The sequence below is a fragment of the Hyla sarda genome, chromosome 5 (assembly GCF_029499605.1).
Source record: "Hyla sarda isolate aHylSar1 chromosome 5, aHylSar1.hap1, whole genome shotgun sequence".
NCBI classification, from domain to species: Eukaryota; Metazoa; Chordata; class Amphibia; order Anura; family Hylidae; genus Hyla; species Hyla sarda.
Window position 1 is genome coordinate 320,207,519 of NC_079193.1, and position 26,317 is coordinate 320,233,835.

Sequence of the window (26,317 nt, forward strand, 5' to 3'; positions counted from 1 at the left end):
GAAAAGTTGGCCCATTGCCCGTAAGCATCCAATGAGATGGCTTCTTCCAGTTTCAAAAAGGTAGCTAATAAAAAATGAAAAGAAGCAATGTGATCGGTTGCTACGGGCAACTGCTCCGCTTTTTCTCTGCGCAGGTTTTGACGAATCTCCCCCATTCAACTTGGGGCAAGCCAGAGCTGGAAGCCGCAGAGGCCTGTGTGCCGGTTTGCTGCTTGCTACTGTCAGCACACAATCCGTCCATCCAGCTCCGTGTCCCGGCCAGAAAAGCTCATTGCCCCTGCAGCCAGGCATGTGTAAATATAAGAGTTAAAAGCAGCCCAGCCAGGAAATGGCCAGGCTTTGAGCAGGCTGAGGCTGAAGGGGCCAGCCCGAGCAAGGGCTCCCTGTGCAAAGCAGTTTGTGTACGTAAGCCATAGAGCCAGTGAGCTGAAGCAGCCTTGGAGCTGGGCTGAGTGCGTGGAAAGGAGGGGGGCAGGAAGCAGGCCCAGTGCTGAGCAGCAGGCAGGCAAGCAGGCTGCAGAGTAGAAGAGCTGCAAATGAGAGGCTCGTCTCTGCCTACGGCCACACCACCCTGAACACGCCCGATCTCGTCTGATCTCGGAAGCTAAGCAGGGTCGGGCCTGGTTAGTACTTGGATGGGAGACCGCCTGGGAATACCAGGTGCTGTAGGCTTTTTGCTTTTTCTCACTTCAACCAGCAGGGGTCAGTCTCCCCTATGCCTTTTTTACATTCACTTTCTTAGCTGCACATTTGCTTCTTTTCTTCTTTTTTTATGGCCTTTCTCCCTTGTGTTGTTTATGTGACGTCACAGTACGGGATATGCTCCTACAGTCCTATCAGCTTGAGTCCCTGCACGTCCCCAGGGCTCACCTGCAATGTACGCAGGGGTGCGCTACCTGCTGTCCAGCCCTTTGCGCAACGGTCCGCGGCCTGGAGGAAAGCTGCTTGTGCGACAGAGTGGGGCCAGCCAGTGTCTACCGGCCACACCACCCTGGGTATGCCCGATCTCGTCTGATCTCGGAAGCCAAGCAGGGTCGGGCTCGGACAGTACTGGGATGGTTGACCTCCTGGGAATACCGGGTGCTGTAGACAGGTTGCGATGTTTCTTTACACTTTCTCCTCTGGCCCAGCCTGGGAAGGCACTTTCCCGAATATCCGGGGGGGGGGGGAGATTTACGAAAACCTGTTTTGGGGGAAAAGTTGGCCCATTGCCCGTAAGCATCCAATGAGATGGCTTCTTCCAGTTTCAAAAAGGTAGCTAATAAAAAATGAAAAAAAGCAATGTGATCGGTTGCTACGGGCAACTGCTCCGCTTTTTCTCTGCGCAGGTTTTGACGAATCTCCCCCATTCAACTTGGGGCAAGCCAGAGCTGGAAGCCGCAGAGGCCTGTGTGCCGGTTTGCTGCTTGCTACTGTCAGCACACAATCCGTCCATCCAGCTCCGTGTCCCGGCCAGAAAAGCTCATTGCCCCTGCAGCCAGGCATGTGTAAATATAAGAGTTAAAAGCAGCCCAGCCAGGAAATGGCCAGGCTTTGAGCAGGCTGAGGCTGAAGGGGCCAGCCCGAGCAAGGGCTCCCTGTGCAAAGCAGTTTGTGTACGTAAGCCATAGAGCCAGTGAGCTGAAGCAGCCTTGGAGCTGGGCTGAGTGCGTGGAAAGGAGGGGGGCAGGAAGCAGGCCCAGTGCTGAGCAGCAGGCAGGCAGGCAGGCTGCAGAGTAGAAGAGCTGCAAATGAGAGGCTCGTCTCTGCCTACGGCCACACCACCCTGAACACGCCCGATCTCGTCTGATCTCGGAAGCTAAGCAGGGTCGGGCCTGGTTAGTACTTGGATGGGAGACCGCCTGGGAATACCAGGTGCTGTAGGCTTTTTGCTTTTTCTCACTTCAACCAGCAGGGGTCAGTCTCCCCTATGCCTTTTTTACATTCACTTTCTTAGCTGCACATTTGCTTCTTTTCTTCTTTTTTTATGGCCTTTCTCCCTTGTGTTGTTTATGTGACGTCACAGTACGGGATATGCTCCTACAGTCCTATCAGCTTGAGTCCCTGCACGTCCCCAGGGCTCACCTGCAATGTACGCAGGGGTGCGCTACCTGCTGTCCAGCCCTTTGCGCAACGGTCCGCGGCCTGGAGGAAAGCTGCTTGTGCGACAGAGTGGGGCCAGCCAGTGTCTACCGGCCACACCACCCTGGGTATGCCCGATCTCGTCTGATCTCGGAAGCCAAGCAGGGTCGGGCTCGGACAGTACTGGGATGGTTGACCTCCTGGGAATACCGGGTGCTGTAGACAGGTTGCGATGTTTCTTTACACTTTCTCCTCTGGCCCAGCCTGGGAAGGCACTTTCCCGAATATCCGGGGGGGGGGGGGAGATTTACGAAAACCTGTTTTGGGGGAAAAGTTGGCCCATTGCCCGTAAGCATCCAATGAGATGGCTTCTTCCAGTTTCAAAAAGGTAGCTAATAAAAAAATGAAAAGAAGCAATGTGATCGGTTGCTACGGGCAACTGCTCCGCTTTTTCTCTGCGCAGGTTTTGACGAATCTCCCCCATTCAACTTGGGGCAAGCCAGAGCTGGAAGCCGCAGAGGCCTGTGTGCCGGTTTGCTGCTTGCTACTGTCAGCACACAATCCGTCCATCCAGCTCCATGTCCCGGCCAGAAAAGCTCATTGCCCCTGCAGCCAGGCATGTGTAAATATAAGAGTTAAAAGCAGCCCAGCCAGGAAATGGCCAGGCTTTGAGCAGGCTGAGGCTGAAGGGGCCAGCCCGAGCAAGGGCTCCCTGTGCAAAGCAGTTTGTGTACGTAAGCCATAGAGCCAGTGAGCTGAAGCAGCCTTGGAGCTGGGCTGAGTGCGTGGAAAGGAGGGGGGCAGGAAGCAGGCCCAGTGCTGAGCAGCAGGCAGGCAGGCAGGCTGCAGAGTAGAAGAGCTGCAAATGAGAGGCTCGTCTCTGCCTACGGCCACACCACCCTGAACACGCCCGATCTCGTCTGATCTCGGAAGCTAAGCAGGGTCGGGCCTGGTTAGTACTTGGATGGGAGACCGCCTGGGAATACCAGGTGCTGTAGGCTTTTTGCTTTTTCTCACTTCAACCAGCAGGGGTCAGTCTCCCCTATGCCTTTTTTACATTCACTTTCTTAGCTGCACATTTGCTTCTTTTCTTCTTTTTTTATGGCCTTTCTCCCTTGTGTTGTTTATGTGACGTCACAGTACGGGATATGCTCCTACAGTCCTATCAGCTTGAGTCCCTGCACGTCCCCAGGGCTCACCTGCAATGTACGCAGGGGTGCGCTACCTGCTGTCCAGCCCTTTGCGCAACGGTCCGCGGCCTGGAGGAAAGCTGCTTGTGCGACAGAGTGGGGCCAGCCAGTGTCTACCGGCCACACCACCCTGGGTATGCCCGATCTCGTCTGATCTCGGAAGCCAAGCAGGGTCGGGCTCGGACAGTACTGGGATGGTTGACCTCCTGGGAATACCGGGTGCTGTAGACAGGTTGCGATGTTTCTTTACACTTTCTCCTCTGGCCCAGCCTGGGAAGGCACTTTCCCGAATATCCGGGGGGGGGGGGGGGGGGGAGATTTACGAAAACCTGTTTTGGGGGAAAAGTTGGCCCATTGCCCGTAAGCATCCAATGAGATGGCTTCTTCCAGTTTCAAAAAGGTAGCTAATAAAAAATGAAAAGAAGCAATGTGATCGGTTGCTACGGGCAACTGCTCCGCTTTTTCTCTGCGCAGGTTTTGACGAATCTCCCCCATTCAACTTGGGGCAAGCCAGAGCTGGAAGCCGCAGAGGCCTGTGTGCCGGTTTGCTGCTTGCTACTGTCAGCACACAATCCGTCCATCCAGCTCCATGTCCCGGCCAGAAAAGCTCATTGCCCCTGCAGCCAGGCATGTGTAAATATAAGAGTTAAAAGCAGCCCAGCCAGGAAATGGCCAGGCTTTGAGCAGGCTGAGGCTGAAGGGGCCAGCCCGAGCAAGGGCTCCCTGTGCAAAGCACTTTGTGTACGTAAGCCATAGAGCCAGTGAGCTGAAGCAGCCTTGGAGCTGGGCTGAGTGCGTGGAAAGGAGGGGGGCAGGAAGCAGGCCCAGTGCTGAGCAGCAGGCAGGCAGGCTGCAGAGTAGAAGAGCTGCAAATGAGAGGCTCGTCTCTGCCTACGGCCACACCACCCTGAACACGCCCGATCTCGTCTGATCTCGGAAGCTAAGCAGGGTCGGGCCTGGTTAGTACTTGGATGGGAGACCGCCTGGGAATACCAGGTGCTGTAGGCTTTTTGCTTTTTCTCACTTCAACCAGCAGGGGTCAGTCTCCCCTATGCCTTTTTTACATTCACTTTCTTAGCTGCACATTTGCTTCTTTTCTTCTTTTTTTATGGCCTTTCTCCCTTGTGTTGTTTATGTGACGTCACAGTACGGGATATGCTCCTACAGTCCTATCAGCTTGAGTCCCTGCACGTCCCCAGGGCTCACCTGCAATGTACGCAGGGGTGCGCTACCTGCTGTCCAGCCCTTTGCGCAACGGTCCGCGGCCTGGAGGAAAGCTGCTTGTGCGACAGAGTGGGGCCAGCCAGTGTCTACCGGCCACACCACCCTGGGTATGCCCGATCTCGTCTGATCTCGGAAGCCAAGCGGGTCGGGCTCGGACAGTACTGGGATGGTTGACCTCCTGGGAATACCGGGTGCTGTAGACAGGTTGCGATGTTTCTTTACACTTTCTCCTCTGGCCCAGCCTGGGAAGGCACTTTCCCGAATATCCGGGGGGGGGGGGGGAGATTTACGAAAACCTGTTTTGGGGGAAAAGTTGGCCCATTGCCCGTAAGCATCCAATGAGATGGCTTCTTCCAGTTTCAAAAAGGTAGCTAATAAAAAATGAAAAGAAGCAATGTGATCGGTTGCTACGGGCAACTGCTCCGCTTTTTCTCTGCGCAGGTTTTGACGAATCTCCCCCATTCAACTTGGGGCAAGCCAGAGCTGGAAGCCGCAGAGGCCTGTGTGCCGGTTTGCTGCTTGCTACTGTCAGCACACAATCCGTCCATCCAGCTCCATGTCCCGGCCAGAAAAGCTCATTGCCCCTGCAGCCAGGCATGTGTAAATATAAGAGTTAAAAGCAGCCCAGCCAGGAAATGGCCAGGCTTTGAGCAGGCTGAGGCTGAAGGGGCCAGCCCGAGCAAGGGCTCCCTGTGCAAAGCACTTTGTGTACGTAAGCCATAGAGCCAGTGAGCTGAAGCAGCCTTGGAGCTGGGCTGAGTGCGTGGAAAGGAGGGGGGCAGGAAGCAGGCCCAGTGCTGAGCAGCAGGCAGGCAGGCTGCAGAGTAGAAGAGCTGCAAATGAGAGGCTCGTCTCTGCCTACGGCCACACCACCCTGAACACGCCCGATCTCGTCTGATCTCGGAAGCTAAGCAGGGTCGGGCCTGGTTAGTACTTGGATGGGAGACCGCCTGGGAATACCAGGTGCTGTAGGCTTTTTGCTTTTTCTCACTTCAACCAGCAGGGGTCAGTCTCCCCTATGCCTTTTTTACATTCACTTTCTTAGCTGCACATTTGCTTCTTTTCTTCTTTTTTTATGGCCTTTCTCCCTTGTGTTGTTTATGTGACGTCACAGTACGGGATATGCTCCTACAGTCCTATCAGCTTGAGTCCCTGCACGTCCCCAGGGCTCACCTGCAATGTACGCAGGGGTGCGCTACCTGCTGTCCAGCCCTTTGCGCAACGGTCCGCGGCCTGGAGGAAAGCTGCTTGTGCGACAGAGTGGGGCCAGCCAGTGTCTACCGGCCACACCACCCTGGGTATGCCCGATCTCGTCTGATCTCGGAAGCCAAGCAGGGTCGGGCTCGGACAGTACTGGGATGGTTGACCTCCTGGGAATACCGGGTGCTGTAGACAGGTTGCGATGTTTCTTTACACTTTCTCCTCTGGCCCAGCCTGGGAAGGCACTTTCCCGAATATCCGGGGGGGGGGGGGGGAGATTTACGAAAACCTGTTTTGGGGGAAAAGTTGGCCCATTGCCCGTAAGCATCCAATGAGATGGCTTCTTCCAGTTTCAAAAAGGTAGCTAATAAAAAATGAAAAGAAGCAATGTGATCGGTTGCTACGGGCAACTGCTCCGCTTTTTCTCTGCGCAGGTTTTGACGAATCTCCCCCATTCAACTTGGGGCAAGCCAGAGCTGGAAGCCGCAGAGGCCTGTGTGCCGGTTTGCTGCTTGCTACTGTCAGCACACAATCCGTCCATCCAGCTCCGTGTCCCGGCCAGAAAAGCTCATTGCCCCTGCAGCCAGGCATGTGTAAATATAAGAGTTAAAAGCAGCCCAGCCAGGAAATGGCCAGGCTTTGAGCAGGCTGAGGCTGAAGGGGCCAGCCCGAGCAAGGGCTCCCTGTGCAAAGCAGTTTGTGTACGTAAGCCATAGAGCCAGTGAGCTGAAGCAGCCTTGGAGCTGGGCTGAGTGCGTGGAAAGGAGGGGGGCAGGAAGCAGGCCCAGTGCTGAGCAGCAGGCAGGCAGGCAGGCTGCAGAGTAGAAGAGCTGCAAATGAGAGGCTCGTCTCTGCCTACGGCCACACCACCCTGAACACGCCCGATCTCGTCTGATCTCGGAAGCTAAGCAGGGTCGGGCCTGGTTAGTACTTGGATGGGAGACCGCCTGGGAATACCAGGTGCTGTAGGCTTTTTGCTTTTTCTCACTTCAACCAGCAGGGGTCAGTCTCCCCTATGCCTTTTTTACATTCACTTTCTTAGCTGCACATTTGCTTCTTTTCTTCTTTTTTTATGGCCTTTCTCCCTTGTGTTGTTTATGTGACGTCACAGTACGGGATATGCTCCTACAGTCCTATCAGCTTGAGTCCCTGCACGTCCCCAGGGCTCACCTGCAATGTACGCAGGGGTGCGCTACCTGCTGTCCAGCCCTTTGCGCAACGGTCCGCGGCCTGGAGGAAAGCTGCTTGTGCGACAGAGTGGGGCCAGCCAGTGTCTACCGGCCACACCACCCTGGGTATGCCCGATCTCGTCTGATCTCGGAAGCCAAGCAGGGTCGGGCTCGGACAGTACTGGGATGGTTGACCTCCTGGGAATACCGGGTGCTGTAGACAGGTTGCGATGTTTCTTTACACTTTCTCCTCTGGCCCAGCCTGGGAAGGCACTTTCCCGAATATCCGGGGGGGGGGGGGGGGGAGATTTACGAAAACCTGTTTTGGGGGAAAAGTTGGCCCATTGCCCGTAAGCATCCAATGAGATGGCTTCTTCCAGTTTCAAAAAGGTAGCTAATAAAAAAATGAAAAGAAGCAATGTGATCGGTTGCTACGGGCAACTGCTCCGCTTTTTCTCTGCGCAGGTTTTGACGAATCTCCCCCATTCAACTTGGGGCAAGCCAGAGCTGGAAGCCGCAGAGGCCTGTGTGCCGGTTTGCTGCTTGCTACTGTCAGCACACAATCCGTCCATCCAGCTCCATGTCCCGGCCAGAAAAGCTCATTGCCCCTGCAGCCAGGCATGTGTAAATATAAGAGTTAAAAGCAGCCCAGCCAGGAAATGGCCAGGCTTTGAGCAGGCTGAGGCTGAAGGGGCCAGCCCGAGCAAGGGCTCCCTGTGCAAAGCACTTTGTGTACGTAAGCCATAGAGCCAGTGAGCTGAAGCAGCCTTGGAGCTGGGCTGAGTGCGTGGAAAGGAGGGGGGCAGGAAGCAGGCCCAGTGCTGAGCAGCAGGCAGGCAGGCTGCAGAGTAGAAGAGCTGCAAATGAGAGGCTCATCTCTGCCTACGGCCACACCACCCTGAACACGCCCGATCTCGTCTGATCTCGGAAGCTAAGCAGGGTCGGGCCTGGTTAGTACTTGGATGGGAGACCGCCTGGGAATACCAGGTGCTGTAGGCTTTTTGCTTTTTCTCACTTCAACCAGCAGGGGTCAGTCTCCCCTATGCCTTTTTTACATTCACTTTCTTAGCTGCACATTTGCTTCTTTTCTTCTTTTTTTATGGCCTTTCTCCCTTGTGTTGTTTATGTGACGTCACAGTACGGGATATGCTCCTACAGTCCTATCAGCTTGAGTCCCTGCACGTCCCCAGGGCTCACCTGCAATGTACGCAGGGGTGCGCTACCTGCTGTCCAGCCCTTTGCGCAACGGTCCGCGGCCTGGAGGAAAGCTGCTTGTGCGACAGAGTGGGGCCAGCCAGTGTCTACCGGCCACACCACCCTGGGTATGCCCGATCTCGTCTGATCTCGGAAGCCAAGCAGGGTCGGGCTCGGACAGTACTGGGATGGTTGACCTCCTGGGAATACCGGGTGCTGTAGACAGGTTGCGATGTTTCTTTACACTTTCTCCTCTGGCCCAGCCTGGGAAGGCACTTTCCCGAATATCGGGGGGGGGGGGGGGGGGGGAGGAGATTTACGAAAACCTGTTTTGGGGGAAAAGTTGGCCCATTGCCCGTAAGCATCCAATGAGATGGCTTCTTCCAGTTTCAAAAAGGTAGCTAATAAAAAATGAAAAGAAGCAATGTGATCGGTTGCTACGGGCAACTGCTCCGCTTTTTCTCTGCGCAGGTTTTGACGAATCTCCCCCATTCAACTTGGGGCAAGCCAGAGCTGGAAGCCGCAGAGGCCTGTGTGCCGGTTTGCTGCTTGCTACTGTCAGCACACAATCCGTCCATCCAGCTCCGTGTCCCGGCCAGAAAAGCTCATTGCCCCTGCAGCCAGGCATGTGTAAATATAAGAGTTAAAAGCAGCCCAGCCAGGAAATGGCCAGGCTTTGAGCAGGCTGAGGCTGAAGGGGCCAGCCCGAGCAAGGGCTCCCTGTGCAAAGCAGTTTGTGTACGTAAGCCATAGAGCCAGTGAGCTGAAGCAGCCTTGGAGCTGGGCTGAGTGCGTGGAAAGGAGGGGGGCAGGAAGCAGGCCCAGTGCTGAGCAGCAGGCAGGCAGGCAGGCTGCAGAGTAGAAGAGCTGCAAATGAGAGGCTCGTCTCTGCCTACGGCCACACCACCCTGAACACGCCCGATCTCGTCTGATCTCGGAAGCTAAGCAGGGTCGGGCCTGGTTAGTACTTGGATGGGAGACCGCCTGGGAATACCAGGTGCTGTAGGCTTTTTGCTTTTTCTCACTTCAACCAGCAGGGGTCAGTCTCCCCTATGCCTTTTTTACATTCACTTTCTTAGCTGCACATTTGCTTCTTTTCTTCTTTTTTTATGGCCTTTCTCCCTTGTGTTGTTTATGTGACGTCACAGTACGGGATATGCTCCTACAGTCCTATCAGCTTGAGTCCCTGCACGTCCCCAGGGCTCACCTGCAATGTACGCAGGGGTGCGCTACCTGCTGTCCAGCCCTTTGCGCAACGGTCCGCGGCCTGGAGGAAAGCTGCTTGTGCGACAGAGTGGGGCCAGCCAGTGTCTACCGGCCACACCACCCTGGGTATGCCCGATCTCGTCTGATCTCGGAAGCCAAGCAGGGTCGGGCTCGGACAGTACTGGGATGGTTGACCTCCTGGGAATACCGGGTGCTGTAGACAGGTTGCGATGTTTCTTTACACTTTCTCCTCTGGCCCAGCCTGGGAAGGCACTTTCCCGAATATCGGGGGGGGGGGGGGGGGGGAGGAGATTTACGAAAACCTGTTTTGGGGGAAAAGTTGGCCCATTGCCCGTAAGCATCCAATGAGATGGCTTCTTCCAGTTTCAAAAAGGTAGCTAATAAAAAATGAAAAGAAGCAATGTGATCGGTTGCTACGGGCAACTGCTCCGCTTTTTCTCTGCGCAGGTTTTGACGAATCTCCCCCATTCAACTTGGGGCAAGCCAGAGCTGGAAGCCGCAGAGGCCTGTGTGCCGGTTTGCTGCTTGCTACTGTCAGCACACAATCCGTCCATCCAGCTCCGTGTCCCGGCCAGAAAAGCTCATTGCCCCTGCAGCCAGGCATGTGTAAATATAAGAGTTAAAAGCAGCCCAGCCAGGAAATGGCCAGGCTTTGAGCAGGCTGAGGCTGAAGGGGCCAGCCCGAGCAAGGGCTCCCTGTGCAAAGCAGTTTGTGTACGTAAGCCATAGAGCCAGTGAGCTGAAGCAGCCTTGGAGCTGGGCTGAGTGCGTGGAAAGGAGGGGGGCAGGAAGCAGGCCCAGTGCTGAGCAGCAGGCAGGCAGGCAGGCTGCAGAGTAGAAGAGCTGCAAATGAGAGGCTCGTCTCTGCCTACGGCCACACCACCCTGAACACGCCCGATCTCGTCTGATCTCGGAAGCTAAGCAGGGTCGGGCCTGGTTAGTACTTGGATGGGAGACCGCCTGGGAATACCAGGTGCTGTAGGCTTTTTGCTTTTTCTCACTTCAACCAGCAGGGGTCAGTCTCCCCTATGCCTTTTTTACATTCACTTTCTTAGCTGCACATTTGCTTCTTTTCTTCTTTTTTTATGGCCTTTCTCCCTTGTGTTGTTTATGTGACGTCACAGTACGGGATATGCTCCTACAGTCCTATCAGCTTGAGTCCCTGCACGTCCCCAGGGCTCACCTGCAATGTACGCAGGGGTGCGCTACCTGCTGTCCAGCCCTTTGCGCAACGGTCCGCGGCCTGGAGGAAAGCTGCTTGTGCGACAGAGTGGGGCCAGCCAGTGTCTACCGGCCACACCACCCTGGGTATGCCCGATCTCGTCTGATCTCGGAAGCCAAGCAGGGTCGGGCTCGGACAGTACTGGGATGGTTGACCTCCTGGGAATACCGGGTGCTGTAGACAGGTTGCGATGTTTCTTTACACTTTCTCCTCTGGCCCAGCCTGGGAAGGCACTTTCCCGAATATCCGGGGGGGGGGGGGAGATTTACGAAAACCTGTTTTGGGGGAAAAGTTGGCCCATTGCCCGTAAGCATCCAATGAGATGGCTTCTTCCAGTTTCAAAAAGGTAGCTAATAAAAAAATGAAAAGAAGCAATGTGATCGGTTGCTACGGGCAACTGCTCCGCTTTTTCTCTGCGCAGGTTTTGACGAATCTCCCCCATTCAACTTGGGGCAAGCCAGAGCTGGAAGCCGCAGAGGCCTGTGTGCCGGTTTGCTGCTTGCTACTGTCAGCACACAATCCGTCCATCCAGCTCCGTGTCCCGGCCAGAAAAGCTCATTGCCCCTGCAGCCAGGCATGTGTAAATATAAGAGTTAAAAGCAGCCCAGCCAGGAAATGGCCAGGCTTTGAGCAGGCTGAGGCTGAAGGGGCCAGCCCGAGCAAGGGCTCCCTGTGCAAAGCAGTTTGTGTACGTAAGCCATAGAGCCAGTGAGCTGAAGCAGCCTTGGAGCTGGGCTGAGTGCGTGGAAAGGAGGGGGGCAGGAAGCAGGCCCAGTGCTGAGCAGCAGGCAGGCAGGCAGGCTGCAGAGTAGAAGAGCTGCAAATGAGAGGCTCGTCTCTGCCTACGGCCACACCACCCTGAACACGCCCGATCTCGTCTGATCTCGGAAGCTAAGCAGGGTCGGGCCTGGTTAGTACTTGGATGGGAGACCGCCTGGGAATACCAGGTGCTGTAGGCTTTTTGCTTTTTCTCACTTCAACCAGCAGGGGTCAGTCTCCCCTATGCCTTTTTTACATTCACTTTCTTAGCTGCACATTTGCTTCTTTTCTTCTTTTTTTATGGCCTTTCTCCCTTGTGTTGTTTATGTGACGTCACAGTACGGGATATGCTCCTACAGTCCTATCAGCTTGAGTCCCTGCACGTCCCCAGGGCTCACCTGCAATGTACGCAGGGGTGCGCTACCTGCTGTCCAGCCCTTTGCGCAACGGTCCGCGGCCTGGAGGAAAGCTGCTTGTGCGACAGAGTGGGGCCAGCCAGTGTCTACCGGCCACACCACCCTGGGTATGCCCGATCTCGTCTGATCTCGGAAGCCAAGCAGGGTCGGGCTCGGACAGTACTGGGATGGTTGACCTCCTGGGAATACCGGGTGCTGTAGACAGGTTGCGATGTTTCTTTACACTTTCTCCTCTGGCCCAGCCTGGGAAGGCACTTTCCCGAATATCGGGGGGGGGGGGGGAGGAGATTTACGAAAACCTGTTTTGGGGGAAAAGTTGGCCCATTGCCCGTAAGCATCCAATGAGATGGCTTCTTCCAGTTTCAAAAAGGTAGCTAATAAAAAATGAAAAGAAGCAATGTGATCGGTTGCTACGGGCAACTGCTCCGCTTTTTCTCTGCGCAGGTTTTGACGAATCTCCCCCATTCAACTTGGGGCAAGCCAGAGCTGGAAGCCGCAGAGGCCTGTGTGCCGGTTTGCTGCTTGCTACTGTCAGCACACAATCCGTCCATCCAGCTCCGTGTCCCGGCCAGAAAAGCTCATTGCCCCTGCAGCCAGGCATGTGTAAATATAAGAGTTAAAAGCAGCCCAGCCAGGAAATGGCCAGGCTTTGAGCAGGCTGAGGCTGAAGGGGCCAGCCCGAGCAAGGGCTCCCTGTGCAAAGCAGTTTGTGTACGTAAGCCATAGAGCCAGTGAGCTGAAGCAGCCTTGGAGCTGGGCTGAGTGCGTGGAAAGGAGGGGGGCAGGAAGCAGGCCCAGTGCTGAGCAGCAGGCAGGCAGGCAGGCTGCAGAGTAGAAGAGCTGCAAATGAGAGGCTCGTCTCTGCCTACGGCCACACCACCCTGAACACGCCCGATCTCGTCTGATCTCGGAAGCTAAGCAGGGTCGGGCCTGGTTAGTACTTGGATGGGAGACCGCCTGGGAATACCAGGTGCTATAGGCTTTTTGCTTTTTCTCACTTCAACCAGCAGGGGTCAGTCTCCCCTATGCCTTTTTTACATTCACTTTCTTAGCTGCACATTTGCTTCTTTTCTTCTTTTTTTATGGCCTTTCTCCCTTGTGTTGTTTATGTGACGTCACAGTACGGGATATGCTCCTACAGTCCTATCAGCTTGAGTCCCTGCACGTCCCCAGGGCTCACCTGCAATGTACGCAGGGGTGCGCTACCTGCTGTCCAGCCCTTTGCGCAACGGTCCGCGGCCTGGAGGAAAGCTGCTTGTGCGACAGAGTGGGGCCAGCCAGTGTCTACCGGCCACACCACCCTGGGTATGCCCGATCTCGTCTGATCTCGGAAGCCAAGCAGGGTCGGGCTCGGACAGTACTGGGATGGTTGACCTCCTGGGAATACCGGGTGCTGTAGACAGGTTGCGATGTTTCTTTACACTTTCTCCTCTGGCCCAGCCTGGGAAGGCACTTTCCCGAATATCCGGGGGGGGGGGGAGATTTACGAAAACCTGTTTTGGGGGAAAAGTTGGCCCATTGCCCGTAAGCATCCAATGAGATGGCTTCTTCCAGTTTCAAAAAGGTAGCTAATAAAAAAATGAAAAGAAGCAATGTGATCGGTTGCTACGGGCAACTGCTCCGCTTTTTCTCTGCGCAGGTTTTGACGAATCTCCCCCATTCAACTTGGGGCAAGCCAGAGCTGGAAGCCGCAGAGGCCTGTGTGCCGGTTTGCTGCTTGCTACTGTCAGCACACAATCCGTCCATCCAGCTCCATGTCCCGGCCAGAAAAGCTCATTGCCCCTGCAGCCAGGCATGTGTAAATATAAGAGTTAAAAGCAGCCCAGCCAGGAAATGGCCAGGCTTTGAGCAGGCTGAGGCTGAAGGGGCCAGCCCGAGCAAGGGCTCCCTGTGCAAAGCACTTTGTGTACGTAAGCCATAGAGCCAGTGAGCTGAAGCAGCCTTGGAGCTGGGCTGAGTGCGTGGAAAGGAGGGGGGCAGGAAGCAGGCCCAGTGCTGAGCAGCAGGCAGGCAGGCTGCAGAGTAGAAGAGCTGCAAATGAGAGGCTCGTCTCTGCCTACGGCCACACCACCCTGAACACGCCCGATCTCGTCTGATCTCGGAAGCTAAGCAGGGTCGGGCCTGGTTAGTACTTGGATGGGAGACCGCCTGGGAATACCAGGTGCTGTAGGCTTTTTGCTTTTTCTCACTTCAACCAGCAGGGGTCAGTCTCCCCTATGCCTTTTTTACATTCACTTTCTTAGCTGCACATTTGCTTCTTTTCTTCTTTTTTTATGGCCTTTCTCCCTTGTGTTGTTTATGTGACGTCACAGTACGGGATATGCTCCTACAGTCCTATCAGCTTGAGTCCCTGCACGTCCCCAGGGCTCACCTGCAATGTACGCAGGGGTGCGCTACCTGCTGTCCAGCCCTTTGCGCAACGGTCCGCGGCCTGGAGGAAAGCTGCTTGTGCGACAGAGTGGGGCCAGCCAGTGTCTACCGGCCACACCACCCTGGGTATGCCCGATCTCGTCTGATCTCGGAAGCCAAGCAGGGTCGGGCTCGGACAGTACTGGGATGGTTGACCTCCTGGGAATACCGGGTGCTGTAGACAGGTTGCGATGTTTCTTTACACTTTCTCCTCTGGCCCAGCCTGGGAAGGCACTTTCCCGAATATCGGGGGGGGGGGGGGAGGAGATTTACGAAAACCTGTTTTGGGGGAAAAGTTGGCCCATTGCCCGTAAGCATCCAATGAGATGGCTTCTTCCAGTTTCAAAAAGGTAGCTAATAAAAAATGAAAAGAAGCAATGTGATCGGTTGCTACGGGCAACTGCTCCGCTTTTTCTCTGCGCAGGTTTTGACGAATCTCCCCCATTCAACTTGGGGCAAGCCAGAGCTGGAAGCCGCAGAGGCCTGTGTGCCGGTTTGCTGCTTGCTACTGTCAGCACACAATCCGTCCATCCAGCTCCGTGTCCCGGCCAGAAAAGCTCATTGCCCCTGCAGCCAGGCATGTGTAAATATAAGAGTTAAAAGCAGCCCAGCCAGGAAATGGCCAGGCTTTGAGCAGGCTGAGGCTGAAGGGGCCAGCCCGAGCAAGGGCTCCCTGTGCAAAGCAGTTTGTGTACGTAAGCCATAGAGCCAGTGAGCTGAAGCAGCCTTGGAGCTGGGCTGAGTGCGTGGAAAGGAGGGGGGCAGGAAGCAGGCCCAGTGCTGAGCAGCAGGCAGGCAGGCAGGCTGCAGAGTAGAAGAGCTGCAAATGAGAGGCTCGTCTCTGCCTACGGCCACACCACCCTGAACACGCCCGATCTCGTCTGATCTCGGAAGCTAAGCAGGGTCGGGCCTGGTTAGTACTTGGATGGGAGACCGCCTGGGAATACCAGGTGCTGTAGGCTTTTTGCTTTTTCTCACTTCAACCAGCAGGGGTCAGTCTCCCCTATGCCTTTTTTACATTCACTTTCTTAGCTGCACATTTGCTTCTTTTCTTCTTTTTTTATGGCCTTTCTCCCTTGTGTTGTTTATGTGACGTCACAGTACGGGATATGCTCCTACAGTCCTATCAGCTTGAGTCCCTGCACGTCCCCAGGGCTCACCTGCAATGTACGCAGGGGTGCGCTACCTGCTGTCCAGCCCTTTGCGCAACGGTCCGCGGCCTGGAGGAAAGCTGCTTGTGCGACAGAGTGGGGCCAGCCAGTGTCTACCGGCCACACCACCCTGGGTATGCCCGATCTCGTCTGATCTCGGAAGCCAAGCAGGGTCGGGCTCGGACAGTACTGGGATGGTTGACCTCCTGGGAATACCGGGTGCTGTAGACAGGTTGCGATGTTTCTTTACACTTTCTCCTCTGGCCCAGCCTGGGAAGGCACTTTCCCGAATATCCGGGGGGGGGGGAGATTTACGAAAACCTGTTTTGGGGGAAAAGTTGGCCCATTGCCCGTAAGCATCCAATGAGATGGCTTCTTCCAGTTTCAAAAAGGTAGCTAATAAAAAAATGAAAAGAAGCAATGTGATCGGTTGCTACGGGCAACTGCTCCGCTTTTTCTCTGCGCAGGTTTTGACGAATCTCCCCCATTCAACTTGGGGCAAGCCAGAGCTGGAAGCCGCAGAGGCCTGTGTGCCGGTTTGCTGCTTGCTACTGTCAGCACACAATCCGTCCATCCAGCTCCATGTCCCGGCCAGAAAAGCTCATTGCCCCTGCAGCCAGGCATGTGTAAATATAAGAGTTAAAAGCAGCCCAGCCAGGAAATGGCCAGGCTTTGAGCAGGCTGAGGCTGAAGGGGCCAGCCCGAGCAAGGGCTCCCTGTGCAAAGCACTTTGTGTACGTAAGCCATAGAGCCAGTGAGCTGAAGCAGCCTTGGAGCTGGGCTGAGTGCGTGGAAAGGAGGGGGGCAGGAAGCAGGCCCAGTGCTGAGCAGCAGGCAGGCAGGCAGGCTGCAGAGTAGAAGAGCTGCAAATGAGAGGCTCGTCTCTGCCTACGGCCACACCACCCTGAACACGCCCGATCTCGTCTGATCTCGGAAGCTAAGCAGGGTCGGGCCTGGTTAGTACTTGGATGGGAGACCGCCTGGGAATACCAGGTGCTGTAGGCTTTTTGCTTTTTCTCACTTCAACCAGCAGGGGTCAGTCTCCCCTATGCCTTTTTTACATTCACTTTCTTAGCTGCACATTTGCTTCTTTTCTTCTTTTTTTATGGCCTTTCTCCCTTGTGTTGTTTATGTGACGTCACAGTACGGGATATGCTCCTACAGTCCTATCAGCTTGAGTCCCTGCACGTCCCCAGGGCTCACCTGCAATGTACGCAGGGGTGCGCTACCTGCTGTCCAGCCCTTTGCGCAACGGTCCGCGGCCTGGAGGAAAGCTGCTTGTGCGACAGAGTGGGGCCAGCCAGTGTCTACCGGCCACACCACCCTGGGTATGCCCGATCTCGTCTGATCTCGGAAGCCAAGCAGGGTCGGGCTCGGACAGTACTGGGATGGTTGACCTCCTGGGAATACCGGGTGCTGTAGACAGGTTGCGATGTTTCTTTACACTTTCTCCTCTGGCCCAGCCTGGGAAGGCACTTTCCCGAATATCGGGGGGGGGGGGGGGGGGAGATTTACGAAAACCTGTTTTGGGGGAAAAGTTGGCCCATTGCCCGTAAGCATCCAATGAGATGGCTTCTTCCAGTTTCAAAAAGGTAGCAAATAAAAAATGAAAAGAAGCAATGTGATCGGTTGCTACGGGCAACTGCTCCGCTTTTTCTCTGCGCAGGTTTTGACGAATCTCCCCCATTCAACTTGGGGCAAGCCAGAGCTGGAAGCCGCAGAGGCCTGTGTGCCGGTTTGCTGCTTGCTACTGTCAGCACACAATCCGTCCATCCAGCTCCGTGTCCCGGCCAGAAAAGCTCATTGCCCCTGCAGCCAGGCATGTGTAAATATAAGAGTTAAAAGCAGCCCAGCCAGGAAAGCAGGCCCAGTGCTGAGCAGCAGGCAGGCAGGCTGCAGAGTAGAAGAGCTGCAAATGAGAGGCTCGTCTCTGCCTACGGCCACACCACCCTGAACACGCCCGATCTCGTCTGATCTCGGAAGCTAAGCAGGGTCGGGCCTGGTTAGTACTTGGATGGGAGACCGCCTGGGAATACCAGGTGCTGTAGGCTTTTTGCTTTTTCTCACTTCAACCAGCAGGGGTCAGTCTCCCCTATGCCTTTTTTACATTCACTTTCTTAGCTGCACATTTGCTTCTTTTCTTCTTTTTTTATGGCCTTTCTCCCTTGTGTTGTTTATGTGACGTCACAGTACGGGATATGCTCCTACAGTCCTATCAGCTTGAGTCCCTGCACGTCCCCAGGGCTCACCTGCAATGTACGCAGGGGTGCGCTACCTGCTGTCCAGCCCTTTGCGCAACGGTCCGCGGCCTGGAGGAAAGCTGCTTGTGCGACAGAGTGGGGCCAGCCAGTGTCTACCGGCCACACCACCCTGGGTATGCCCGATCTCGTCTGATCTCGGAAGCCAAGCAGGGTCGGGCTCGGACAGTACTGGGATGGTTGACCTCCTGGGAATACCGGGTGCTGTAGACAGGTTGCGATGTTTCTTTACACTTTCTCCTCTGGCCCAGCCTGGGAAGGCACTTTCCCGAATATCCGGGGGGGGTGGGGGAGATTTACGAAAACCTGTTTTGGGGGAAAAGTTGGCCCATTGCCCGTAAGCATCCAATGAGATGGCTTCTTCCAGTTTCAAAAAGGTAGCTAATAAAAAATGAAAAGAAGCAATGTGATCGGTTGCTACGGGCAACTGCTCCGCTTTTTCTCTGCGCAGGTTTTGACGAATCTCCCCCATTCAACTTGGGGCAAGCCAGAGCTGGAAGCCGCAGAGGCCTGTGTGCCGGTTTGCTGCTTGCTACTGTCAGCACACAATCCGTCCATCCAGCTCCGTGTCCCGGCCAGAAAAGCTCATTGCCCCTGCAGCCAGGCATGTGTAAATATAAGAGTTAAAAGCAGCCCAGCCAGGAAATGGCCAGGCTTTGAGCAGGCTGAGGCTGAAGGGGCCAGCCCGAGCAAGGGCTCCCTGTGCAAAGCAGTTTGTGTACGTAAGCCATAGAGCCAGTGAGCTGAAGCAGCCTTGGAGCTGGGCTGAGTGCGTGGAAAGGAGGGGGGCAGGAAGCAGGCCCAGTGCTGAGCAGCAGGCAGGCAGGCAGGCTGCAGAGTAGAAGAGCTGCAAATGAGAGGCTCATCTCTGCCTACGGCCACACCACCCTGAACACGCCCGATCTCGTCTGATCTCGGAAGCTAAGCAGGGTCGGGCCTGGTTAGTACTTGGATGGGAGACCGCCTGGGAATACCAGGTGCTGTAGGCTTTTTGCTTTTTCTCACTTCAACCAGCAGGGGTCAGTCTCCCCTATGCCTTTTTTACATTCACTTTCTTAGCTGCACATTTGCTTCTTTTCTTCTTTTTTTATGGCCTTTCTCCCTTGTGTTGTTTATGTGACGTCACAGTACGGGATATGCTCCTACAGTCCTATCAGCTTGAGTCCCTGCACGTCCCCAGGGCTCACCTGCAATGTACGCAGGGGTGCGCTACCTGCTGTCCAGCCCTTTGCGCAACGGTCCGCGGCCTGGAGGAAAGCTGCTTGTGCGACAGAGTGGGGCCAGCCAGTGTCTACCGGCCACACCACCCTGGGTATGCCCGATCTCGTCTGATCTCGGAAGCCAAGCAGGGTCGGGCTCGGACAGTACTGGGATGGTTGACCTCCTGGGAATACCGGGTGCTGTAGACAGGTTGCGATGTTTCTTTACACTTTCTCCTCTGGCCCAGCCTGGGAAGGCACTTTCCCGAATATCGGGGGGGGGGGGGGGAGATTTACGAAAACCTGTTTTGGGGGAAAAGTTGGCCCATTGCCCGTAAGCATCCAATGAGATGGCTTCTTCCAGTTTCAAAAAGGTAGCTAATAAAAAATGAAAAGAAGCAATGTGATCGGTTGCTACGGGCAACTGCTCCGCTTTTTCTCTGCGCAGGTTTTGACGAATCTCCCCCATTCAACTTGGGGCAAGCCAGAGCTGGAAGCCGCAGAGGCCTGTGTGCCGGTTTGCTGCTTGCTACTGTCAGCACACAATCCGTCCATCCAGCTCCATGTCCCGGCCAGAAAAGCTCATTGCCCCTGCAGCCAGGCATGTGTAAATATAAGAGTTAAAAGCAGCCCAGCCAGGAAATGGCCAGGCTTTGAGCAGGCTGAGGCTGAAGGGGCCAGCCCGAGCAAGGGCTCCCTGTGCAAAGCACTTTGTGTACGTAAGCCATAGAGCCAGTGAGCTGAAGCAGCCTTGGAGCTGGGCTGAGTGCGTGGAAAGGAGGGGGGCAGGAAGCAGGCCCAGTGCTGAGCAGCAGGCAGGCAGGCAGGCTGCAGAGTAGAAGAGCTGCAAATGAGAGGCTCGTCTCTGCCTACGGCCACACCACCCTGAACACGCCCGATCTCGTCTGATCTCGGAAGCTAAGCAGGGTCGGGCCTGGTTAGTACTTGGATGGGAGACCGCCTGGGAATACCAGGTGCTGTAGGCTTTTTGCTTTTTCTCACTTCAACCAGCAGGGGTCAGTCTCCCCTATGCCTTTTTTACATTCACTTTCTTAGCTGCACATTTGCTTCTTTTCTTCTTTTTTTATGGCCTTTCTCCCTTGTGTTGTTTATGTGACGTCACAGTACGGGATATGCTCCTACAGTCCTATCAGCTTGAGTCCCTGCACGTCCCCAGGGCTCACCTGCAATGTACGCAGGGGTGCGCTACCTGCTGTCCAGCCCTTTGCGCAACGGTCCGCGGCCTGGAGGAAAGCTGCTTGTGCGACAGAGTGGGGCCAGCCAGTGTCTACCGGCCACACCACCCTGGGTATGCCCGATCTCGTCTGATCTCGGAAGCCAAGCAGGGTCGGGCTCGGACAGTACTGGGATGGTTGACCTCCTGGGAATACCGGGTGCTGTAGACAGGTTGCGATGTTTCTTTACACTTTCTCCTCTGGCCCAGCCTGGGAAGGCACTTTCCCGAATATCCGGGGGGGGTGGGGGAGATTTACGAAAACCTGTTTTGGGGGAAAAGTTGGCCCATTGCCCGTAAGCATCCAATGAGATGGCTTCTTCCAGTTTCAAAAAGGTAGCTAATAAAAAATGAAAAGAAGCAATGTGATCGGTTGCTACGGGCAACTGCTCCGCTTTTTCTCTGCGCAGGTTTTGACGAATCTCCCCCATTCAACTTGGGGCAAGCCAGAGCTGGAAGCCGCAGAGGCCTGTGTGCCGGTTTGCTGCTTGCTACTGTCAGCACACAATCCGTCCATCCAGCTCCGTGTCCCGGCCAGAAAAGCTCATTGCCCCTGCAGCCAGGCATGTGTAAATATAAGAGTTAAAAGCAGCCCAGCCAGGAAATGGCCAGGCTTTGAGCAGGCTGAGGCTGAAGGGGCCAGCCCGAGCAAGGGCTCCCTGTGCAAAGCAGTTTGTGTACGTAAGCCATAGAGCCAGTGAGCTGAAGCAGCCTTGGAGCTGGGCTGAGTGCGTGGAAAGGAGGGGGGCAGGAAGCAGGCCCAGTGCTGAGCAGCAGGCAGGCAGGCAGGCTGCAGAGTAGAAGAGCTGCAAATGAGAGGCTCATCTCTGCCTACGGCCACACCACCCTGAACACGCCCGATCTCGTCTGATCTCGGAAGCTAAGCAGGGTCGGGCCTGGTTAGTACTTGGATGGGAGACCGCCTGGGAATACCAGGTGCTGTAGGCTTTTTGCTTTTTCTCACTTCAACCAGCAGGGGTCAGTCTCCCCTATGCCTTTTTTACATTCACTTTCTTAGCTGCACATTTGCTTCTTTTCTTCTTTTTTTATGGCCTTTCTCCCTTGTGTTGTTTATGTGACGTCACAGTACGGGATATGCTCCTACAGTCCTATCAGCTTGAGTCCCTGCACGTCCCCAGGGCTCACCTGCAATGTACGCAGGGGTGCGCTACCTGCTGTCCAGCCCTTTGCGCAACGGTCCGCGGCCTGGAGGAAAGCTGCTTGTGCGACAGAGTGGGGCCAGCCAGTGTCTACCGGCCACACCACCCTGGGTATGCCCGATCTCGTCTGATCTCGGAAGCCAAGCAGGGTCGGGCTCGGACAGTACTGGGATGGTTGACCTCCTGGGAATACCGGGTGCTGTAGACAGGTTGCGATGTTTCTTTACACTTTCTCCTCTGGCCCAGCCTGGGAAGGCACTTTCCCGAATATCGGGGGGGGGGGGGGGAGATTTACGAAAACCTGTTTTGGGGGAAAAGTTGGCCCATTGCCCGTAAGCATCCAATGAGATGGCTTCTTCCAGTTTCAAAAAGGTAGCTAATAAAAAATGAAAAGAAGCAATGTGATCGGTTGCTACGGGCAACTGCTCCGCTTTTTCTCTGCGCAGGTTTTGACGAATCTCCCCCATTCAACTTGGGGCAAGCCAGAGCTGGAAGCCGCAGAGGCCTGTGTGCCGGTTTGCTGCTTGCTACTGTCAGCACACAATCCGTCCATCCAGCTCCATGTCCCGGCCAGAAAAGCTCATTGCCCCTGCAGCCAGGCATGTGTAAATATAAGAGTTAAAAGCAGCCCAGCCAGGAAATGGCCAGGCTTTGAGCAGGCTGAGGCTGAAGGGGCCAGCCCGAGCAAGGGCTCCCTGTGCAAAGCACTTTGTGTACGTAAGCCATAGAGCCAGTGAGCTGAAGCAGCCTTGGAGCTGGGCTGAGTGCGTGGAAAGGAGGGGGGCAGGAAGCAGGCCCAGTGCTGAGCAGCAGGCAGGCAGGCAGGCTGCAGAGTAGAAGAGCTGCAAATGAGAGGCTCGTCTCTGCCTACGGCCACACCACCCTGAACACGCCCGATCTCGTCTGATCTCGGAAGCTAAGCAGGGTCGGGCCTGGTTAGTACTTGGATGGGAGACCGCCTGGGAATACCAGGTGCTGTAGGCTTTTTGCTTTTTCTCACTTCAACCAGCAGGGGTCAGTCTCCCCTATGCCTTTTTTACATTCACTTTCTTAGCTGCACATTTGCTTCTTTTCTTCTTTTTTTATGGCCTTTCTCCCTTGTGTTGTTTATGTGACGTCACAGTACGGGATATGCTCCTACAGTCCTATCAGCTTGAGTCCCTGCACGTCCCCAGGGCTCACCTGCAATGTACGCAGGGGTGCGCTACCTGCTGTCCAGCCCTTTGCGCAACGGTCCGCGGCCTGGAGGAAAGCTGCTTGTGCGACAGAGTGGGGCCAGCCAGTGTCTACCGGCCACACCACCCTGGGTATGCCCGATCTCGTCTGATCTCGGAAGCCAAGCAGGGTCGGGCTCGGACAGTACTGGGATGGTTGACCTCCTGGGAATACCGGGTGCTGTAGACAGGTTGCGATGTTTCTTTACACTTTCTCCTCTGGCCCAGCCTGGGAAGGCACTTTCCCGAATATCGGGGGGGGGGGGGGGAGATTTACGAAAACCTGTTTTGGGGGAAAAGTTGGCCCATTGCCCGTAAGCATCCAATGAGATGGCTTCTTCCAGTTTCAAAAAGGTAGCTAATAAAAAATGAAAAGAAGCAATGTGATCGGTTGCTACGGGCAACTGCTCCGCTTTTTCTCTGCGCAGGTTTTGACGAATCTCCCCCATTCAACTTGGGGCAAGCCAGAGCTGGAAGCCGCAGAGGCCTGTGTGCCGGTTTGCTGCTTGCTACTGTCAGCACACAATCCGTCCATCCAGCTCCGTGTCCCGGCCAGAAAAGCTCATTGCCCCTGCAGCCAGGCATGTGTAAATATAAGAGTTAAAAGCAGCCCAGCCAGGAAATGGCCAGGCTTTGAGCAGGCTGAGGCTGAAGGGGCCAGCCCGAGCAAGGGCTCCCTGTGCAAAGCACTTTGTGTACGTAAGCCATAGAGCCAGTGAGCTGAAGCAGCCTTGGAGCTGGGCTGAGTGCGTGGAAAGGAGGGGGGCCCGATCTCGTCTGATCTCGGAAGCCAAGCAGGGTCGGGCTCGGACAGTACTGGGATGGTTGACCTCCTGGGAATACCGGGTGCTGTAGACAGGTTGCGATGTTTCTTTACACTTTCTCCTCTGGCCCAGCCTGGGAAGGCACTTTCCCGAATATCCGGGGGGGGTGGGGGAGATTTACGAAAACCTGTTTTGGGGGAAAAGTTGGCCCATTGCCCGTAAGCATCCAATGAGATGGCTTCTTCCAGTTTCAAAAAGGTAGCTAATAAAAAATGAAAAGAAGCAATGTGATCGGTTGCTACGGGCAACTGCTCCGCTTTTTCTCTGCGCAGGTTTTGACGAATCTCCCCCATTCAACTTGGGGCAAGCCAGAGCTGGAAGCCGCAGAGGCCTGTGTGCCGGTTTGCTGCTTGCTACTGTCAGCACACAATCCGTCCATCCAGCTCCGTGTCCCGGCCAGAAAAGCTCATTGCCCCTGCAGCCAGGCATGTGTAAATATAAGAGTTAAAAGCAGCCCAGCCAGGAAATGGCCAGGCTTTGAGCAGGCTGAGGCTGAAGGGGCCAGCCCGAGCAAGGGCTCCCTGTGCAAAGCAGTTTGTGTACGTAAGCCATAGAGCCAGTGAGCTGAAGCAGCCTTGGAGCTGGGCTGAGTGCGTGGAAAGGAGGGGGGCAGGAAGCAGGCCCAGTGCTGAGCAGCAGGCAGGCAGGCAGGCTGCAGAGTAGAAGAGCTGCAAATGAGAGGCTCATCTCTGCCTACGGCCACACCACCCTGAACACGCCCGATCTCGTCTGATCTCGGAAGCTAAGCAGGGTCGGGCCTGGTTAGTACTTGGATGGGAGACCGCCTGGGAATACCAGGTGCTGTAGGCTTTTTGCTTTTTCTCACTTCAACCAGCAGGGGTCAGTCTCCCCTATGCCTTTTTTACATTCACTTTCTTAGCTGCACATTTGCTTCTTTTCTTCTTTTTTTATGGCCTTTCTCCCTTGTGTTGTTTATGTGACGTCACAGTACGGGATATGCTCCTACAGTCCTATCAGCTTGAGTCCCTGCACGTCCCCAGGGCTCACCTGCAATGTACGCAGGGGTGCGCTACCTGCTGTCCAGCCCTTTGCGCAACGGTCCGCGGCCTGGAGGAAAGCTGCTTGTGCGACAGAGTGGGGCCAGCCAGTGTCTACCGGCCACACCACCCTGGGTATGCCCGATCTCGTCTGATCTCGGAAGCCAAGCAGGGTCGGGCTCGGACAGTACTGGGATGGTTGACCTCCTGGGAATACCGGGTGCTGTAGACAGGTTGCGATGTTTCTTTACACTTTCTCCTCTGGCCCAGCCTGGGAAGGCACTTTCCCGAATATCGGGGGGGGGGGGGGGGAGATTTACGAAAACCTGTTTTGGGGGAAAAGTTGGCCCATTGCCCGTAAGCATCCAATGAGATGGCTTCTTCCAGTTTCAAAAAGGTAGCTAATAAAAAATGAAAAGAAGCAATGTGATCGGTTGCTACGGGCAACTGCTCCGCTTTTTCTCTGCGCAGGTTTTGACGAATCTCCCCCATTCAACTTGGGGCAAGCCAGAGCTGGAAGCCGCAGAGGCCTGTGTGCCGGTTTGCTGCTTGCTACTGTCAGCACACAATCCGTCCATCCAGCTCCATGTCCCGGCCAGAAAAGCTCATTGCCCCTGCAGCCAGGCATGTGTAAATATAAGAGTTAAAAGCAGCCCAGCCAGGAAATGGCCAGGCTTTGAGCAGGCTGAGGCTGAAGGGGCCAGCCCGAGCAAGGGCTCCCTGTGCAAAGCACTTTGTGTACGTAAGCCATAGAGCCAGTGAGCTGAAGCAGCCTTGGAGCTGGGCTGAGTGCGTGGAAAGGAGGGGGGCAGGAAGCAGGCCCAGTGCTGAGCAGCAGGCAGGCAGGCAGGCTGCAGAGTAGAAGAGCTGCAAATGAGAGGCTCGTCTCTGCCTACGGCCACACCACCCTGAACACGCCCGATCTCGTCTGATCTCGGAAGCTAAGCAGGGTCGGGCCTGGTTAGTACTTGGATGGGAGACCGCCTGGGAATACCAGGTGCTGTAGGCTTTTTGCTTTTTCTCACTTCAACCAGCAGGGGTCAGTCTCCCCTATGCCTTTTTTACATTCACTTTCTTAGCTGCACATTTGCTTCTTTTCTTCTTTTTTTATGGCCTTTCTCCCTTGTGTTGTTTATGTGACGTCACAGTACGGGATATGCTCCTACAGTCCTATCAGCTTGAGTCCCTGCACGTCCCCAGGGCTCACCTGCAATGTACGCAGGGGTGCGCTACCTGCTGTCCAGCCCTTTGCGCAACGGTCCGCGGCCTGGAGGAAAGCTGCTTGTGCGACAGAGTGGGGCCAGCCAGTGTCTACCGGCCACACCACCCTGGGTATGCCCGATCTCGTCTGATCTCGGAAGCCAAGCAGGGTCGGGCTCGGACAGTACTGGGATGGTTGACCTCCTGGGAATACCGGGTGCTGTAGACAGGTTGCGATGTTTCTTTACACTTTCTCCTCTGGCCCAGCCTGGGAAGGCACTTTCCCGAATATCCGGGGGGGGGGGGGGAGATTTACGAAAACCTGTTTTGGGGGAAAAGTTGGCCCATTGCCCGTAAGCATCCAATGAGATGGCTTCTTCCAGTTTCAAAAAGGTAGCTAATAAAAAAATGAAAAGAAGCAATGTGATCGGTTGCTACGGGCAACTGCTCCGCTTTTTCTCTGCGCAGGTTTTGACGAATCTCCCCCATTCAACTTGGGGCAAGCCAGAGCTGGAAGCCGCAGAGGCCTGTGTGCCGGTTTGCTGCTTGCTACTGTCAGCACACAATCCGTCCATCCAGCTCCGTGTCCCGGCCAGAAAAGCTCATTGCCCCTGCAGCCAGGCATGTGTAAATATAAGAGTTAAAAGCAGCCCAGCCAGGAAATGGCCAGGCTTTGAGCAGGCTGAGGCTGAAGGGGCCAGCCCGAGCAAGGGCTCCCTGTGCAAAGCAGTTTGTGTACGTAAGCCATAGAGCCAGTGAGCTGAAGCAGCCTTGGAGCTGGGCTGAGTGCGTGGAAAGGAGGGGGGCAGGAAGCAGGCCCAGTGCTGAGCAGCAGGCAGGCAGGCAGGCTGCAGAGTAGAAGAGCTGCAAATGAGAGGCTCGTCTCTGCCTACGGCCACACCACCCTGAACACGCCCGATCTCGTCTGATCTCGGAAGCTAAGCAGGGTCGGGCCTGGTTAGTACTTGGATGGGAGACCGCCTGGGAATACCAGGTGCTGTAGGCTTT

At 55.3% G+C, this 26,317-nt stretch overlaps 22 non-coding genes and 21 pseudogenes across 22 annotated transcripts; all 43 read left to right on the forward strand.

Moving 5' to 3' along the window:
- The first annotated feature begins 553 nt into the window (after positions 1–553).
- Positions 554–672, forward strand: LOC130275188 (5S ribosomal RNA). Its single transcript, XR_008844685.1, has one exon. It is a non-coding gene; the product is annotated as a 5S ribosomal RNA (ribosomal RNA).
- Positions 673–972: 300 nt separating this feature from the next.
- On the forward strand, positions 973–1,092 carry LOC130275022 (5S ribosomal RNA; annotated as a pseudogene).
- Positions 1,093–1,747: 655 nt separating this feature from the next.
- On the forward strand, positions 1,748–1,866 carry LOC130275191 (5S ribosomal RNA). Its single transcript, XR_008844687.1, has one exon. It is a non-coding gene; the product is annotated as a 5S ribosomal RNA (ribosomal RNA).
- A 300-nt stretch (positions 1,867–2,166) lies between these two features.
- Positions 2,167–2,286, forward strand: LOC130275023 (5S ribosomal RNA; annotated as a pseudogene).
- A 657-nt stretch (positions 2,287–2,943) lies between these two features.
- LOC130275201 (5S ribosomal RNA) lies at positions 2,944–3,062 on the forward strand. Its single transcript, XR_008844696.1, has one exon. It is a non-coding gene; the product is annotated as a 5S ribosomal RNA (ribosomal RNA).
- A 300-nt stretch (positions 3,063–3,362) lies between these two features.
- Positions 3,363–3,482, forward strand: LOC130275024 (5S ribosomal RNA; annotated as a pseudogene).
- A 658-nt stretch (positions 3,483–4,140) lies between these two features.
- On the forward strand, positions 4,141–4,259 carry LOC130275213 (5S ribosomal RNA). The gene has a single exon (XR_008844705.1). It is a non-coding gene; the product is annotated as a 5S ribosomal RNA (ribosomal RNA).
- Positions 4,260–4,559: 300 nt separating this feature from the next.
- On the forward strand, positions 4,560–4,678 carry LOC130275183 (5S ribosomal RNA; annotated as a pseudogene).
- A 653-nt stretch (positions 4,679–5,331) lies between these two features.
- LOC130275224 (5S ribosomal RNA) lies at positions 5,332–5,450 on the forward strand. The gene has a single exon (XR_008844710.1). It is a non-coding gene; the product is annotated as a 5S ribosomal RNA (ribosomal RNA).
- A 300-nt stretch (positions 5,451–5,750) lies between these two features.
- Positions 5,751–5,870, forward strand: LOC130275025 (5S ribosomal RNA; annotated as a pseudogene).
- Positions 5,871–6,528: 658 nt separating this feature from the next.
- Positions 6,529–6,647, forward strand: LOC130275235 (5S ribosomal RNA). The gene has a single exon (XR_008844712.1). It is a non-coding gene; the product is annotated as a 5S ribosomal RNA (ribosomal RNA).
- A 300-nt stretch (positions 6,648–6,947) lies between these two features.
- On the forward strand, positions 6,948–7,067 carry LOC130275026 (5S ribosomal RNA; annotated as a pseudogene).
- A 657-nt stretch (positions 7,068–7,724) lies between these two features.
- LOC130275247 (5S ribosomal RNA) lies at positions 7,725–7,843 on the forward strand. The gene has a single exon (XR_008844716.1). It is a non-coding gene; the product is annotated as a 5S ribosomal RNA (ribosomal RNA).
- A 300-nt stretch (positions 7,844–8,143) lies between these two features.
- On the forward strand, positions 8,144–8,263 carry LOC130275028 (5S ribosomal RNA; annotated as a pseudogene).
- Positions 8,264–8,928: 665 nt separating this feature from the next.
- Positions 8,929–9,047, forward strand: LOC130275258 (5S ribosomal RNA). Its single transcript, XR_008844717.1, has one exon. It is a non-coding gene; the product is annotated as a 5S ribosomal RNA (ribosomal RNA).
- Positions 9,048–9,347: 300 nt separating this feature from the next.
- On the forward strand, positions 9,348–9,467 carry LOC130275029 (5S ribosomal RNA; annotated as a pseudogene).
- A 664-nt stretch (positions 9,468–10,131) lies between these two features.
- Positions 10,132–10,250, forward strand: LOC130274617 (5S ribosomal RNA). The gene has a single exon (XR_008844412.1). It is a non-coding gene; the product is annotated as a 5S ribosomal RNA (ribosomal RNA).
- Positions 10,251–10,550: 300 nt separating this feature from the next.
- Positions 10,551–10,670, forward strand: LOC130275031 (5S ribosomal RNA; annotated as a pseudogene).
- A 657-nt stretch (positions 10,671–11,327) lies between these two features.
- On the forward strand, positions 11,328–11,446 carry LOC130274629 (5S ribosomal RNA). The gene has a single exon (XR_008844416.1). It is a non-coding gene; the product is annotated as a 5S ribosomal RNA (ribosomal RNA).
- A 300-nt stretch (positions 11,447–11,746) lies between these two features.
- Positions 11,747–11,866, forward strand: LOC130275032 (5S ribosomal RNA; annotated as a pseudogene).
- A 659-nt stretch (positions 11,867–12,525) lies between these two features.
- LOC130274897 (5S ribosomal RNA) lies at positions 12,526–12,644 on the forward strand. Its single transcript, XR_008844605.1, has one exon. It is a non-coding gene; the product is annotated as a 5S ribosomal RNA (ribosomal RNA).
- Positions 12,645–12,944: 300 nt separating this feature from the next.
- On the forward strand, positions 12,945–13,064 carry LOC130275033 (5S ribosomal RNA; annotated as a pseudogene).
- Positions 13,065–13,716: 652 nt separating this feature from the next.
- Positions 13,717–13,835, forward strand: LOC130274641 (5S ribosomal RNA). The gene has a single exon (XR_008844419.1). It is a non-coding gene; the product is annotated as a 5S ribosomal RNA (ribosomal RNA).
- Positions 13,836–14,135: 300 nt separating this feature from the next.
- Positions 14,136–14,255, forward strand: LOC130275034 (5S ribosomal RNA; annotated as a pseudogene).
- A 659-nt stretch (positions 14,256–14,914) lies between these two features.
- On the forward strand, positions 14,915–15,033 carry LOC130274652 (5S ribosomal RNA). Its single transcript, XR_008844421.1, has one exon. It is a non-coding gene; the product is annotated as a 5S ribosomal RNA (ribosomal RNA).
- Positions 15,034–15,333: 300 nt separating this feature from the next.
- On the forward strand, positions 15,334–15,453 carry LOC130275035 (5S ribosomal RNA; annotated as a pseudogene).
- Positions 15,454–16,108: 655 nt separating this feature from the next.
- LOC130274663 (5S ribosomal RNA) lies at positions 16,109–16,227 on the forward strand. The gene has a single exon (XR_008844425.1). It is a non-coding gene; the product is annotated as a 5S ribosomal RNA (ribosomal RNA).
- A 300-nt stretch (positions 16,228–16,527) lies between these two features.
- Positions 16,528–16,647, forward strand: LOC130275036 (5S ribosomal RNA; annotated as a pseudogene).
- Positions 16,648–17,154: 507 nt separating this feature from the next.
- On the forward strand, positions 17,155–17,273 carry LOC130274675 (5S ribosomal RNA). The gene has a single exon (XR_008844429.1). It is a non-coding gene; the product is annotated as a 5S ribosomal RNA (ribosomal RNA).
- A 300-nt stretch (positions 17,274–17,573) lies between these two features.
- On the forward strand, positions 17,574–17,693 carry LOC130275037 (5S ribosomal RNA; annotated as a pseudogene).
- A 657-nt stretch (positions 17,694–18,350) lies between these two features.
- Positions 18,351–18,469, forward strand: LOC130274687 (5S ribosomal RNA). The gene has a single exon (XR_008844433.1). It is a non-coding gene; the product is annotated as a 5S ribosomal RNA (ribosomal RNA).
- A 300-nt stretch (positions 18,470–18,769) lies between these two features.
- LOC130275039 (5S ribosomal RNA) lies at positions 18,770–18,889 on the forward strand (annotated as a pseudogene).
- A 657-nt stretch (positions 18,890–19,546) lies between these two features.
- LOC130274699 (5S ribosomal RNA) lies at positions 19,547–19,665 on the forward strand. Its single transcript, XR_008844437.1, has one exon. It is a non-coding gene; the product is annotated as a 5S ribosomal RNA (ribosomal RNA).
- A 300-nt stretch (positions 19,666–19,965) lies between these two features.
- On the forward strand, positions 19,966–20,085 carry LOC130275040 (5S ribosomal RNA; annotated as a pseudogene).
- Positions 20,086–20,742: 657 nt separating this feature from the next.
- On the forward strand, positions 20,743–20,861 carry LOC130274710 (5S ribosomal RNA). Its single transcript, XR_008844441.1, has one exon. It is a non-coding gene; the product is annotated as a 5S ribosomal RNA (ribosomal RNA).
- A 300-nt stretch (positions 20,862–21,161) lies between these two features.
- On the forward strand, positions 21,162–21,281 carry LOC130275041 (5S ribosomal RNA; annotated as a pseudogene).
- Positions 21,282–21,938: 657 nt separating this feature from the next.
- LOC130274721 (5S ribosomal RNA) lies at positions 21,939–22,057 on the forward strand. The gene has a single exon (XR_008844444.1). It is a non-coding gene; the product is annotated as a 5S ribosomal RNA (ribosomal RNA).
- A 300-nt stretch (positions 22,058–22,357) lies between these two features.
- Positions 22,358–22,477, forward strand: LOC130275043 (5S ribosomal RNA; annotated as a pseudogene).
- Positions 22,478–23,802: 1,325 nt separating this feature from the next.
- LOC130274733 (5S ribosomal RNA) lies at positions 23,803–23,921 on the forward strand. The gene has a single exon (XR_008844451.1). It is a non-coding gene; the product is annotated as a 5S ribosomal RNA (ribosomal RNA).
- Positions 23,922–24,221: 300 nt separating this feature from the next.
- On the forward strand, positions 24,222–24,341 carry LOC130275044 (5S ribosomal RNA; annotated as a pseudogene).
- A 658-nt stretch (positions 24,342–24,999) lies between these two features.
- Positions 25,000–25,118, forward strand: LOC130274744 (5S ribosomal RNA). The gene has a single exon (XR_008844459.1). It is a non-coding gene; the product is annotated as a 5S ribosomal RNA (ribosomal RNA).
- Positions 25,119–25,418: 300 nt separating this feature from the next.
- Positions 25,419–25,538, forward strand: LOC130275045 (5S ribosomal RNA; annotated as a pseudogene).
- A 658-nt stretch (positions 25,539–26,196) lies between these two features.
- LOC130274756 (5S ribosomal RNA) lies at positions 26,197–26,315 on the forward strand. Its single transcript, XR_008844471.1, has one exon. It is a non-coding gene; the product is annotated as a 5S ribosomal RNA (ribosomal RNA).
- The last annotated feature ends 2 nt before the right edge of the window (positions 26,316–26,317 follow it).